Below are 13,163 nucleotides of genomic sequence, written 5' to 3' on the forward strand. Positions count from 1 at the left end.
GTCCCTGAGAACATCGGAGTCAAGTCACAGCGCTGTCAGATGAGGGGGAGCTGAAATAGCCCCACACGCTGCTCACGGCCACATTTTACTTTCCCCAACTCACCGCCTCAACCACTGTCTGCAGACTGTCCCCGGTGTCTCCACAATAAATCTCCCAGGCTTTATTATGGAAAAGTAAAACTGATAGATGACAATTGTAATTCTAGGCGTGGAGGCTGAATTGTGAATTCACTAATAGCCTCCTCTAAGCGATGGCGCAGCCCTCGTTTTCGCCTGTCTCTGTGGCGCAATTGGTCAGCGCGTTCGGCTGTTAACTGAAAGGTTGGTGGTTCGAGCCCACCCAGGGGCGGTGTGTTCGCTGTTCTTTCTTGGTTTCAAAGCTGTGCGCTTTTGATGGGGTCAGGAAAATGTTCCCCAAACGGAAATCCTCTCCACAAAGGGGTTTTTGAATTGAATTAATGTCGAATGTCAGGGACTGCGGATGCGGAGAAGCCGCGACAAAAAGAGAAACTCGGCAGGTTTGACAGTACCTGTCGGAGAAAACAGAATTCTGAAATGTTGTATCTGATTCTCTTTCCACGGATGTTGCCTGACCTGCTGATTTCCTCCTGCAATTTCTAGTTTTGTTTTGAACTGAAAGTTCATTTCATCTTTTGGGATGAAACACCTAAATATCTGCAAACACCGTGTGCAGATATTTAACCCTTTCGAATCACTGTGAAGTGATTGGATTCAAACAAACTCTGCGATGATTCACTCTTTCGCAGCTCCACAGGCAGACAGACCTGGGAAGTGAAGCTGTCAGTGTGGTTCTGCATTCGTGGGCCGAGTGGTTAATGCGATGGACTTGAAATCCATTGCGGTTTCCCCATGCAGGTGTGAACCCTGCCGACTACAAAATGACAAATGTCGTCGAAAAGAAAGGGAGCTTGCTCCCCGGCTTCTTCTTTAAGATTCAAATCAGTGGAGGGGGAAAGGTATTTCACTCACATTGGGACTGGTGGGAATCTGCAACTCACTGCCTGTTCGGGTGGAACAAGCAGATACCCGCAGAGCTTCCTTTGAGGCTGAGTCAAGTGTTTGGTAATGAGATTAGAACAGTGAGAGGCTTGAAATCGTGATCGAAATGAAGCAGGCACCTGAGGACAAGGGTGTGTCCTTTGTCAGTGAAAGATACTGCTTCACAAAGTTGGGCCTGTGGAAGGGAATCAGTGACGGTGATTATCTTTGGTTGTTCGCCTTGTGAAGGTTCCCATTGCTGCGCATGTCCGTGTTAACGTCAGAAACTCTGCAGCATGGGGGCGTGAGATACGCACAGGGCCCGGGCGCAATGGATGACGGATCTGACTCCACCTACCTGTTTGAAATGCAGCTCACAGCTTCTTCACACACCCCAATTAATCTTTCTCATTGTCCTGAAGCCGGCATACGGTTTGAAGTCCCGATCTGCGGGAATGGGAATCTTTTCACTGTCTCGCGTCAGTCAATGTCCCTGAGAACATCGGAGTCAAGTCACAGCGCTGTCAGATGAGGGGAAGCTGAAATAGCCCCACACGCTGCTCACGGCCACATTTTACTTTCCCCAACTCACCGCCTCAACCACTGTCTGCAGACTGTCCCCGGTGTCTCCACAATAAATCTCCCAGGCTTTATTATGGAAAAGTAAAACTGATAGATGACAATTGTAATTCTAGGCGTGGAGGCTGAATTGTGAATTCACTAATAGCCTCCCCTAAGCGATGGCGCAGGCCTCGTTGTCGCCTGTCTCTGTGGCGCAATTGGTCAGCGCGTTCGGCTGTTAACTGAAAGGTTGGTGGTTCGAGCCCACCCAGGGGCGGTGTGTTCGCTGTTCTTTCTTGGTTTCAAAGCTGTGCGCTTTTGATGGGGTCAGGAAAATGTTCCCCAAGCGGAAATCCTCTCCACAAAGAGGTTTTTGAATTGAATTAATGTCGAATGTCAGGGACTGCGGATGCGGAGAAGCCGCGACAAAAAGAGAAACTCGGCAGGTTTGACAGTACCTGTCGGAGAAAACAGAATTCTGAAATGTTGTATCTGATTCTCTTTCCACGGATGTTGCCTGACCTGCTGATTTCCTCCTGCAATTTCTAGTTTTGTTTTGAACTGAAAGTTCATTTCATCTTTTGGGATGAAACACCTAAATATCTGCAAACACCGTGTGCAGATATTTAACCCTTTCGAATCACTGTGAAGTGATTGGATTCAAACAAACTCTGCGATGATTCACTCTTTCGCAGCTCCACAGGCAGACAGACCTGGGAAGTGAAGCTGTCAGTGTGGTTCTGCATTCGTGGGCCGAGTGGTTAATGCGATGGACTTGAAATCCATTGCGGTTTCCCCATGCAGGTGTGAACCCTGCCGACTACAAAATGACAAATGTCGTCGAAAAGAAAGGGAGCTTGCTCCCCGGCTTCTTCTTTAAGATTCAAATCAGTGGAGGGGGAAAGGTATTTCACTCACATTGGGACTGGTGGGAATCTGCAACTCACTGCCTGTTCGGGTGGAACAAGCAGATACCCGCAGAGCTTCCTTTGAGGCTGAGTCAAGTGTTTGGTAATGAGATTAGAACAGTGAGAGGCTTGAAATCGTGATCGAAATGAAGCAGGCACCTGAGGACAAGGGTGTGTCCTTTGTCAGTGAAAGATACTGCTTCACAAAGTTGGGCCTGTGGAAGGGAATCAGTGACGGTGATTATCTTTGGTTGTTCACCTTGTGAAGGTTCCCATTGCTGCGCATGTCCGTGTTAACGTCAGAAACTCTGCAGCATGGGGGCGTGAGATACGCACAGGGCCCGGGCGCAATGGATGACGGATCTGACTCCACCTACCTGTTTGAAATGCAGCTCACAGCTTCTTCACACACCCCAATTAATCTTTCTCATTGTCCTGAAGCCGGCATACGGTTTGAAGTCCCGATCTGCGGGAATGGGAATCTTTTCACTGTCTCGCGTCAGTCAATGTCCCTGAGAACATCGGAGTCAAGTCACAGCGCTGTCAGATGAGGGGAAGCTGAAATAGCCCCACACGCTGCTCACGGCCACATTTTACTTTCCCCAACTCACCGCCTCAACCACTGTCTGCAGACTGTCCCCGGTGTCTCCACAATAAATCTCCCAGGCTTTATTATGGAAAAGTAAAACTGATAGATGACAATTGTAATTCTAGGCGTGGAGGCTGAATTGTGAATTCACTAATAGCCTCCCCTAAGCGATGGCGCAGGCCTCGTTGTCGCCTGTCTCTGTGGCGCAATTGGTCAGCGCGTTCGGCTGTTAACTGAAAGGTTGGTGGTTCGAGCCCACCCAGGGGCGGTGTGTTCGCTGTTCTTTCTTGGTTTCAAAGCTGTGCGCTTTTGATGGGGTCAGGAAAATGTTCCCCAAGCGGAAATCCTCTCCACAAAGAGGTTTTTGAATTGAATTAATGTCGAATGTCAGGGACTGCGGATGCGGAGAAGCCGCGACAAAAAGAGAAACTCGGCAGGTTTGACAGTACCTGTCGGAGAAAACAGAATTCTGAAATGTTGTATCTGATTCTCTTTCCACGGATGTTGCCTGACCTGCTGATTTCCTCCTGCAATTTCTAGTTTTGTTTTGAACTGAAAGTTCATTTCATCTTTTGGGATGAAACACCTAAATATCTGCAAACACCGTGTGCAGATATTTAACCCTTTCGAATCACTGTGAAGTGATTGGATTCAAACAAACTCTGCGATGATTCACTCTTTCGCAGCTCCACAGGCAGACAGACCTGGGAAGTGAAGCTGTCAGTGTGGTTCTGCATTCGTGGGCCGAGTGGTTAATGCGATGGACTTGAAATCCATTGCGGTTTCCCCATGCAGGTGTGAACCCTGCCGACTACAAAATGACAAATGTCGTCGAAAAGAAAGGGAGCTTGCTCCCCGGCTTCTTCTTTAAGATTCAAATCAGTGGAGGGGGAAAGGTATTTCACTCACATTGGGACTGGTGGGAATCTGCAACTCACTGCCTGTTCAGGTGGAACAAGCAGATACCCGCAGAGCTTCCTTTGAGGCTGAGTCAAGTGGTTGGTGATGAGATTAGAACAGTGAGAGGCTTGAAATCGTGATCGAAATGAAGCAGGCACCTGAGGACAAGGGTGTGTCCTTTGCCAGTGAAAGATACTGCTTCACAAATTTGGGCCTGTGGAAGGGAATCAGTGACGGTGATTATCTTTGGTTGTTCACCTTGTGAAGGTTCCCATTGCTGCGCATGTCCGTGTTAACGTCAGAAACTCTGCAGCATGGTGGCGTGAGATACGCACAGGGCCCGGGCGCAATGGATGACGGATCTGACTCCACCTACCTGTTTGAAATGCAGCTCACAGCTTCTTCACACACCCCAATTAATCTTTCTCATTGTCCTGAAGCCGGCATACGGTTTGATGTCCCGATCTGCGGGAATGGGAATCTTTTCACTGTCTCGCGTCAGTCAATGTCCCTGAGAACATCGGAGTCAAGTCACAGCGCTGTCAGATGAGGGGAAGCTGAAATAGCCCCACACGCTGCTCACGGCCACATTTTACTTTCCCCAACTCACCGCCTCAACCACTGCGGCTCCTGGGAGTGGAAAGGAAACAATCACCAAAACCCAGTCTTAGCTTTGTGAATCTTCAGAAAATCAGCAAACGTTCATCCCTTCGGATTTTCTATCCTGGGCTGACAGGGATGGGTTTTGTCACTCTTTTGTAGGATATTGCAAGTGGATGTTTTGCAGAAAAGCACCACAATGCAATCTGATTAATCAGGTCCTGGATGTTTTCGGTCTTTGAATGAAAGCGTTGTGCTCCAGAACTTTGTTGTTCACAGTTTATAATACTTATCTTCCCAGTCCACTGTTTCACTTATCGAAAATGTTTAATTTGCGTCTTGTAATCCTTTCACTGTCTGCTAATGAGGAAAGCGTTTCCGTGTTTTACCTAAATTATCTTGACCTTGCATACCTCAAGCCTCAAGCTAATTTCACGAGAAACCTTCTCCAGTTCAAAAGCCAACTGTTAATGATGGCTCTGTTTCTTGTCACGTATCCAATTTCAGATCGATGTTGTTAATGTCCCTTTTATTCCTTCAGATCCAGGTTTCGCTCACAGGGCGAGAACAGAACTGTCACCAAATACATTTACCAATCTACGTTCATCCTACCGATTGTATTAGCATCATCAACACTTCTCATCAAAATAATTCGAGAGACTTTCATCACAACTTTCTGTGAACAGTTCTACATTAGCTTTGCTGAATGAACCCCAAATTTCTTGAAGTGGCTCCTTATTTTAGGCCCTGATTATTAATCTCTCTACGCATGGGAATGGATCCTTCCCACCCGCTCTATCCCTCATCAATGTGTGTAGTTCAGTTCGATCTCCCATCAGCCTCCTCTGTCCTGATCAAATCCAGGGAAACAGGATACGTTGGGGCTATGGCGCGGACAGGACAAGCCCAATACTCACATTTCCTGTTAGAACCATTCCATGAGAAATTTTAGACCACAACTTTGGGTGCTTAGCTGTGGCCGAACACTTAAGGTGTTGGCGTAGAGATGCTTTGGGGCTCCCCCGCCCAGGCTGGTAACCTGCTGACTTTGCTTTCTTCGCTGGCGATTTTAAATGACTTCCTGTTGGTTGCACTATCGCTCAAACTTCACAAAACCCGGCTCAATAAAGCCACGTTTTCTTATGTCTGGGAATTGATTGCCATGCAGGAACCTCGGGTTCTGAACAAACAACGTACCAGCCTCACAACGTCAGCTCTGTTTACCTTTCCACAGATGCTGCTCGACCTGTTGGCTTTCTGCAGTATTCTCTGTGTTTATTCGGCACAAGTGCTGCTTTTCATTCAAGAACTTCAATCTCTGTCCTCTGGTAACTGACTCTGGTCAGTGGCAATTGGTTCTTCTGATCATTAATCTGCCCATTCCCACCGCGTCTTCTCCCATCATTACCAACAGCCCCAGGAAATCTCCAGTTAACCTTCTTTGCTCCAAAGCGAACATTCCCAACCTTGGGAATGTCTCTCCAAAATGGAAATTCCTCATCCCTGGACATGACGCAAGGTGTATAATTGGGAAGAGATTTTGGCAAAATATTGTCAGTTAGGAAATGGAAAAATGTTCATGAAGCAAAACAGAAATCCCAGTCTCCAGCTTTGTGAATCTTTTGAAACTCTTTGGGAAGCGGATTTAGAGGAGAATGAAAGATGAACTGTCCGACTGAGTAGAGACAGTCCAGCAGCGTCCCCTTGTGGAAGAGGCCGGGAGATTGACTCTGAGGTTCTCGGGACATGAACTGATCTGAGACATTGAAAGAATTGTCATTCCTGCACATCAGGAATTCAAACCCCTTCTCGCCTCCGAGCCAATGAGAGAAATCGGGAACAGGCAAAACACTGAAAGGCTCGAAGGGCGACGGCCCCGGAGTAAGAAAGCTAGTTCCTCCTGACATGGATGTGTCTGCAGACTGTCCCCGGTGTCTCCACAATAAATCTCCCAGGCTTTATTATGGAAAAGTAAAACTGATAGATGACAATTGTAATTCTAGGCGTGGAGGCTGAATTATGAATTCACTAATAGCCTCCCCTAAGCGATGGCGCAGGCCTCGTTGTCGTCTGTCTCTGTGGCGCAATTGGTCAGCGCGTTCGGCTGTTAACTGAAAGTTTGGTGGTTCGAGCACACCCAGGGGCGGTGTGTACGCTGTTCTTGGTTTCAAAGCTGTGCGCTTTTGATGGGGTCAGGAAAATGTTCCCCAAACGGAAATCTTCTCCACAAAGGGGTTTTTGAATTGAATTAATGTCGAATGTCAGGGACTGCGGATGCGGAGAAGCCGCGACAAAAAGAGAAACTCGGCAGGTTTGACAGTACCTGTCGGAGAAAACAGAATTCTGAAATGTTGTATCTGATTCTCTTTCCACGGATGTTGCCTGACCTGCTGATTTCCTCCTGCAATTTCTAGTTTTGTTTTGAACTGAAAGTTCATTTCATCTTTTGGGATGAAACACCTAAATATCTGCAAACACCGTGTGCAGATATTTAACCCTTTCGAATCACTGTGAAGTGATTGGATTCAAACAAACTCTGCGATGATTCACTCTTTCGCAGCTCCACAGGCAGACAGACCTGGGAAGTGAAGCTGTCAGTGTGGTTCTGCATTCGTGGGCCGAGTGGTTAATGCGATGGACTTGAAATCCATTGCGGTTTCCCCATGCAGGTGTGAACCCTGCCGACTACAAAATGACAAATGTCGTCGAAAAGAAAGGGAGCTTGCTCCCCGGCTTCTTCTTTAAGATTCAAATCAGTGGAGGGGGAAAGGTATTTCACTCACATTGGGACTGGTGGGAATCTGCAACTCACTGCCTGTTCGGGTGGAACAAGCAGATACCCGCAGAGCTTCCTTTGAGGCTGAGTCAAGTGTTTGGTAATGAGATTAGAACAGTGAGAGGCTTGAAATCGTGATCGAAATGAAGCAGGCACCTGAGGACAAGGGTGTGTCCTTTGTCAGTGAAAGATACTGCTTCACAAAGTTGGGCCTGTGGAAGGGAATCAGTGACGGTGATTATCTTTGGTTGTTCGCCTTGTGAAGGTTCCCATTGCTGCGCATGTCCGTGTTAACGTCAGAAACTCTGCAGCATGGGGGCGTGAGATACGCACAGGGCCCGGGCGCAATGGATGACGGATCTGACTCCACCTACCTGTTTGAAATGCAGCTCACAGCTTCTTCACACACCCCAATTAATCTTTCTCATTGTCCTGAAGCCGGCATACGGTTTGAAGTCCCGATCTGCGGGAATGGGAATCTTTTCACTGTCTCGCGTCAGTCAATGTCCCTGAGAACATCGGAGTCAAGTCACAGCGCTGTCAGATGAGGGGAAGCTGAAATAGCCCCACACGCTGCTCACGGCCACATTTTACTTTCCCCAACTCACCGCCTCAACCACTGTCTGCAGACTGTCCCCGGTGTCTCCACAATAAATCTCCCAGGCTTTATTATGGAAAAGTAAAACTGATAGATGACAATTGTAATTCTAGGCGTGGAGGCTGAATTGTGAATTCACTAATAGCCTCCCCTAAGCGATGGCGCAGGCCTCGTTGTCGCCTGTCTCTGTGGCGCAATTGGTCAGCGCGTTCGGCTGTTAACTGAAAGGTTGGTGGTTCGAGCCCACCCAGGGGCGGTGTGTTCGCTGTTCTTTCTTGGTTTCAAAGCTGTGCGCTTTTGATGGGGTCAGGAAAATGTTCCCCAAGCGGAAATCCTCTCCACAAAGAGGTTTTTGAATTGAATTAATGTCGAATGTCAGGGACTGCGGATGCGGAGAAGCCGCGACAAAAAGAGAAACTCGGCAGGTTTGACAGTACCTGTCGGAGAAAACAGAATTCTGAAATGTTGTATCTGATTCTCTTTCCACGGATGTTGCCTGACCTGCTGATTTCCTCCTGCAATTTCTAGTTTTGTTTTGAACTGAAAGTTCATTTCATCTTTTGGGATGAAACACCTAAATATCTGCAAACACCGTGTGCAGATATTTAACCCTTTCGAATCACTGTGAAGTGATTGGATTCAAACAAACTCTGCGATGATTCACTCTTTCGCAGCTCCACAGGCAGACAGACCTGGGAAGTGAAGCTGTCAGTGTGGTTCTGCATTCGTGGGCCGAGTGGTTAATGCGATGGACTTGAAATCCATTGCGGTTTCCCCATGCAGGTGTGAACCCTGCCGACTACAAAATGACAAATGTCGTCGAAAAGAAAGGGAGCTTGCTCCCCGGCTTCTTCTTTAAGATTCAAATCAGTGGAGGGGGAAAGGTATTTCACTCACATTGGGACTGGTGGGAATCTGCAACTCACTGCCTGTTCGGGTGGAACAAGCAGATACCCGCAGAGCTTCCTTTGAGGCTGAGTCAAGTGTTTGGTAATGAGATTAGAACAGTGAGAGGCTTGAAATCGTGATCGAAATGAAGCAGGCACCTGAGGACAAGGGTGTGTCCTTTGTCAGTGAAAGATACTGCTTCACAAAGTTGGGCCTGTGGAAGGGAATCAGTGACGGTGATTATCTTTGGTTGTTCACCTTGTGAAGGTTCCCATTGCTGCGCATGTCCGTGTTAACGTCAGAAACTCTGCAGCATGGGGGCGTGAGATACGCACAGGGCCCGGGCGCAATGGATGACGGATCTGACTCCACCTACCTGTTTGAAATGCAGCTCACAGCTTCTTCACACACCCCAATTAATCTTTCTCATTGTCCTGAAGCCGGCATACGGTTTGAAGTCCCGATCTGCGGGAATGGGAATCTTTTCACTGTCTCGCGTCAGTCAATGTCCCTGAGAACATCGGAGTCAAGTCACAGCGCTGTCAGATGAGGGGAAGCTGAAATAGCCCCACACGCTGCTCACGGCCACATTTTACTTTCCCCAACTCACCGCCTCAACCACTGTCTGCAGACTGTCCCCGGTGTCTCCACAATAAATCTCCCAGGCTTTATTATGGAAAAGTAAAACTGATAGATGACAATTGTAATTCTAGGCGTGGAGGCTGAATTGTGAATTCACTAATAGCCTCCCCTAAGCGATGGCGCAGGCCTCGTTGTCGCCTGTCTCTGTGGCGCAATTGGTCAGCGCGTTCGGCTGTTAACTGAAAGGTTGGTGGTTCGAGCCCACCCAGGGGCGGTGTGTTCGCTGTTCTTTCTTGGTTTCAAAGCTGTGCGCTTTTGATGGGGTCAGGAAAATGTTCCCCAAGCGGAAATCCTCTCCACAAAGAGGTTTTTGAATTGAATTAATGTCGAATGTCAGGGACTGCGGATGCGGAGAAGCCGCGACAAAAAGAGAAACTCGGCAGGTTTGACAGTACCTGTCGGAGAAAACAGAATTCTGAAATGTTGTATCTGATTCTCTTTCCACGGATGTTGCCTGACCTGCTGATTTCCTCCTGCAATTTCTAGTTTTGTTTTGAACTGAAAGTTCATTTCATCTTTTGGGATGAAACACCTAAATATCTGCAAACACCGTGTGCAGATATTTAACCCTTTCGAATCACTGTGAAGTGATTGGATTCAAACAAACTCTGCGATGATTCACTCTTTCGCAGCTCCACAGGCAGACAGACCTGGGAAGTGAAGCTGTCAGTGTGGTTCTGCATTCGTGGGCCGAGTGGTTAATGCGATGGACTTGAAATCCATTGCGGTTTCCCCATGCAGGTGTGAACCCTGCCGACTACAAAATGACAAATGTCGTCGAAAAGAAAGGGAGCTTGCTCCCCGGCTTCTTCTTTAAGATTCAAATCAGTGGAGGGGGAAAGGTATTTCACTCACATTGGGACTGGTGGGAATCTGCAACTCACTGCCTGTTCGGGTGGAACAAGCAGATACCCGCAGAGCTTCCTTTGAGGCTGAGTCAAGTGGTTGGTGATGAGATTAGAACAGTGAGAGGCTTGAAATCGTGATCGAAATGAAGCAGGCACCTGAGGACAAGGGTGTGTCCTTTGCCAGTGAAAGATACTGCTTCACAAATTTGGGCCTGTGGAAGGGAATCAGTGACGGTGATTATCTTTGGTTGTTCACCTTGTGAAGGTTCCCATTGCTGCGCATGTCCGTGTTAACGTCAGAAACTCTGCAGCATGGTGGCGTGAGATACGCACAGGGCCCGGGCGCAATGGATGACGGATCTGACTCCACCTACCTGTTTGAAATGCAGCTCACAGCTTCTTCACACACCCCAATTAATCTTTCTCATTGTCCTGAAGCCGGCATACGGTTTGATGTCCCGATCTGCGGGAATGGGAATCTTTTCACTGTCTCGCGTCAGTCAATGTCCCTGAGAACATCGGAGTCAAGTCACAGCGCTGTCAGATGAGGGGAAGCTGAAATAGCCCCACACGCTGCTCACGGCCACATTTTACTTTCCCCAACTCACCGCCTCAACCACTGCGGCTCCTGGGAGTGGAAAGGAAACAATCACCAAAACCCAGTCTTAGCTTTGTGAATCTTCAGAAAATCAGCAAACGTTCATCCCTTCGGATTTTCTATCCTGGGCTGACAGGGATGGGTTTTGTCACTCTTTTGTAGGATATTGCAAGTGGATGTTTTGCAGAAAAGCACCACAATGCAATCTGATTAATCAGGTCCTGGATGTTTTCGGTCTTTGAATGAAAGCGTTGTGCTCCAGAACTTTGTTGTTCACAGTTTATAATACTTATCTTCCCAGTCCACTGTTTCACTTATCGAAAATGTTTAATTTGCGTCTTGTAATCCTTTCACTGTCTGCTAATGAGGAAAGCGTTTCCGTGTTTTACCTAAATTATCTTGACCTTGCATACCTCAAGCCTCAAGCTAATTTCACGAGAAACCTTCTCCAGTTCAAAAGCCAACTGTTAATGATGGCTCTGTTTCTTGTCACGTATCCAATTTCAGATCGATGTTGTTAATGTCCCTTTTATTCCTTCAGATCCAGGTTTCGCTCACAGGGCGAGAACAGAACTGTCACCAAATACATTTACCAATCTACGTTCATCCTACCGATTGTATTAGCATCATCAACACTTCTCATCAAAATAATTCGAGAGACTTTCATCACAACTTTCTGTGAACAGTTCTACATTAGCTTTGCTGAATGAACCCCAAATTTCTTGAAGTGGCTCCTTATTTTAGGCCCTGATTATTAATCTCTCTACGCATGGGAATGGATCCTTCCCACCCGCTCTATCCCTCATCAATGTGTGTAGTTCAGTTCGATCTCCCATCAGCCTCCTCTGTCCTGATCAAATCCAGGGAAACAGGATACGTTGGGGCTATGGCGCGGACAGGACAAGCCCAATACTCACATTTCCTGTTAGAACCATTCCATGAGAAATTTTAGACCACAACTTTGGGTGCTTAGCTGTGGCCGAACACTTAAGGTGTTGGCGTAGAGATGCTTTGGGGCTCCCCCGCCCAGGCTGGTAACCTGCTGACTTTGCTTTCTTCGCTGGCGATTTTAAATGACTTCCTGTTGGTTGCACTATCGCTCAAACTTCACAAAACCCGGCTCAATAAAGCCACGTTTTCTTATGTCTGGGAATTGATTGCCATGCAGGAACCTCGGGTTCTGAACAAACAACGTACCAGCCTCACAACGTCAGCTCTGTTTACCTTTCCACAGATGCTGCTCGACCTGTTGGCTTTCTGCAGTATTCTCTGTGTTTATTCGGCACAAGTGCTGCTTTTCATTCAAGAACTTCAATCTCTGTCCTCTGGTAACTGACTCTGGTCAGTGGCAATTGGTTCTTCTGATCATTAATCTGCCCATTCCCACCGCGTCTTCTCCCATCATTACCAACAGCCCCAGGAAATCTCCAGTTAACCTTCTTTGCTCCAAAGCGAACATTCCCAACCTTGGGAATGTCTCTCCAAAATGGAAATTCCTCATCCCTGGACATGACGCAAGGTGTATAATTGGGAAGAGATTTTGGCAAAATATTGTCAGTTAGGAAATGGAAAAATGTTCATGAAGCAAAACAGAAATCCCAGTCTCCAGCTTTGTGAATCTTTTGAAACTCTTTGGGAAGCGGATTTAGAGGAGAATGAAAGATGAACTGTCCGACTGAGTAGAGACAGTCCAGCAGCGTCCCCTTGTGGAAGAGGCCGGGAGATTGACTCTGAGGTTCTCGGGACATGAACTGATCTGAGACATTGAAAGAATTGTCATTCCTGCACATCAGGAATTCAAACCCCTTCTCGCCTCCGAGCCAATGAGAGAAATCGGGAACAGGCAAAACACTGAAAGGCTCGAAGGGCGACGGCCCCGGAGTAAGAAAGCTAGTTCCTCCTGACATGGATGTGTCTGCAGACTGTCCCCGGTGTCTCCACAATAAATCTCCCAGGCTTTATTATGGAAAAGTAAAACTGATAGATGACAATTGTAATTCTAGGCGTGGAGGCTGAATTATGAATTCACTAATAGCCTCCCCTAAGCGATGGCGCAGGCCTCGTTGTCGTCTGTCTCTGTGGCGCAATTGGTCAGCGCGTTCGGCTGTTAACTGAAAGTTTGGTGGTTCGAGCACACCCAGGGGCGGTGTGTACGCTGTTCTTGGTTTCAAAGCTGTGCGCTTTTGATGGGGTCAGGAAAATGTTCCCCAAACGGAAATCTTCTCCACAAAGGGGTTTTTGAATTGAATTAATGTC

General features: G+C 47.5%; 5 non-coding genes across 5 annotated transcripts; all 5 read left to right on the plus strand.

Annotated features, from left to right (window-relative positions):
- The first annotated feature begins 275 nt into the window (after positions 1-275).
- On the plus strand, positions 276-349 carry trnan-guu (transfer RNA asparagine (anticodon GUU)). The gene has a single exon. It is a non-coding gene; the product is annotated as a tRNA-Asn (tRNA).
- Positions 350-1,763: 1,414 nt separating this feature from the next.
- Positions 1,764-1,837, plus strand: trnan-guu (transfer RNA asparagine (anticodon GUU)). The gene has a single exon. It is a non-coding gene; the product is annotated as a tRNA-Asn (tRNA).
- A 1,414-nt stretch (positions 1,838-3,251) lies between these two features.
- On the plus strand, positions 3,252-3,325 carry trnan-guu (transfer RNA asparagine (anticodon GUU)). Its single transcript has one exon. It is a non-coding gene; the product is annotated as a tRNA-Asn (tRNA).
- Positions 3,326-8,113: 4,788 nt separating this feature from the next.
- trnan-guu (transfer RNA asparagine (anticodon GUU)) lies at positions 8,114-8,187 on the plus strand. The gene has a single exon. It is a non-coding gene; the product is annotated as a tRNA-Asn (tRNA).
- Positions 8,188-9,601: 1,414 nt separating this feature from the next.
- Positions 9,602-9,675, plus strand: trnan-guu (transfer RNA asparagine (anticodon GUU)). The gene has a single exon. It is a non-coding gene; the product is annotated as a tRNA-Asn (tRNA).
- Positions 9,676-13,163: the final 3,488 nt, after the last annotated feature.

The sequence above is a fragment of the Chiloscyllium plagiosum genome, unplaced genomic scaffold (assembly GCF_037043375.1).
Source record: "Chiloscyllium plagiosum isolate Xiang-an unplaced genomic scaffold, Cpla_swu_hap1 HiC_scaffold_27, whole genome shotgun sequence".
Taxonomy (NCBI): domain Eukaryota; kingdom Metazoa; phylum Chordata; class Chondrichthyes; order Orectolobiformes; family Hemiscylliidae; genus Chiloscyllium; species Chiloscyllium plagiosum.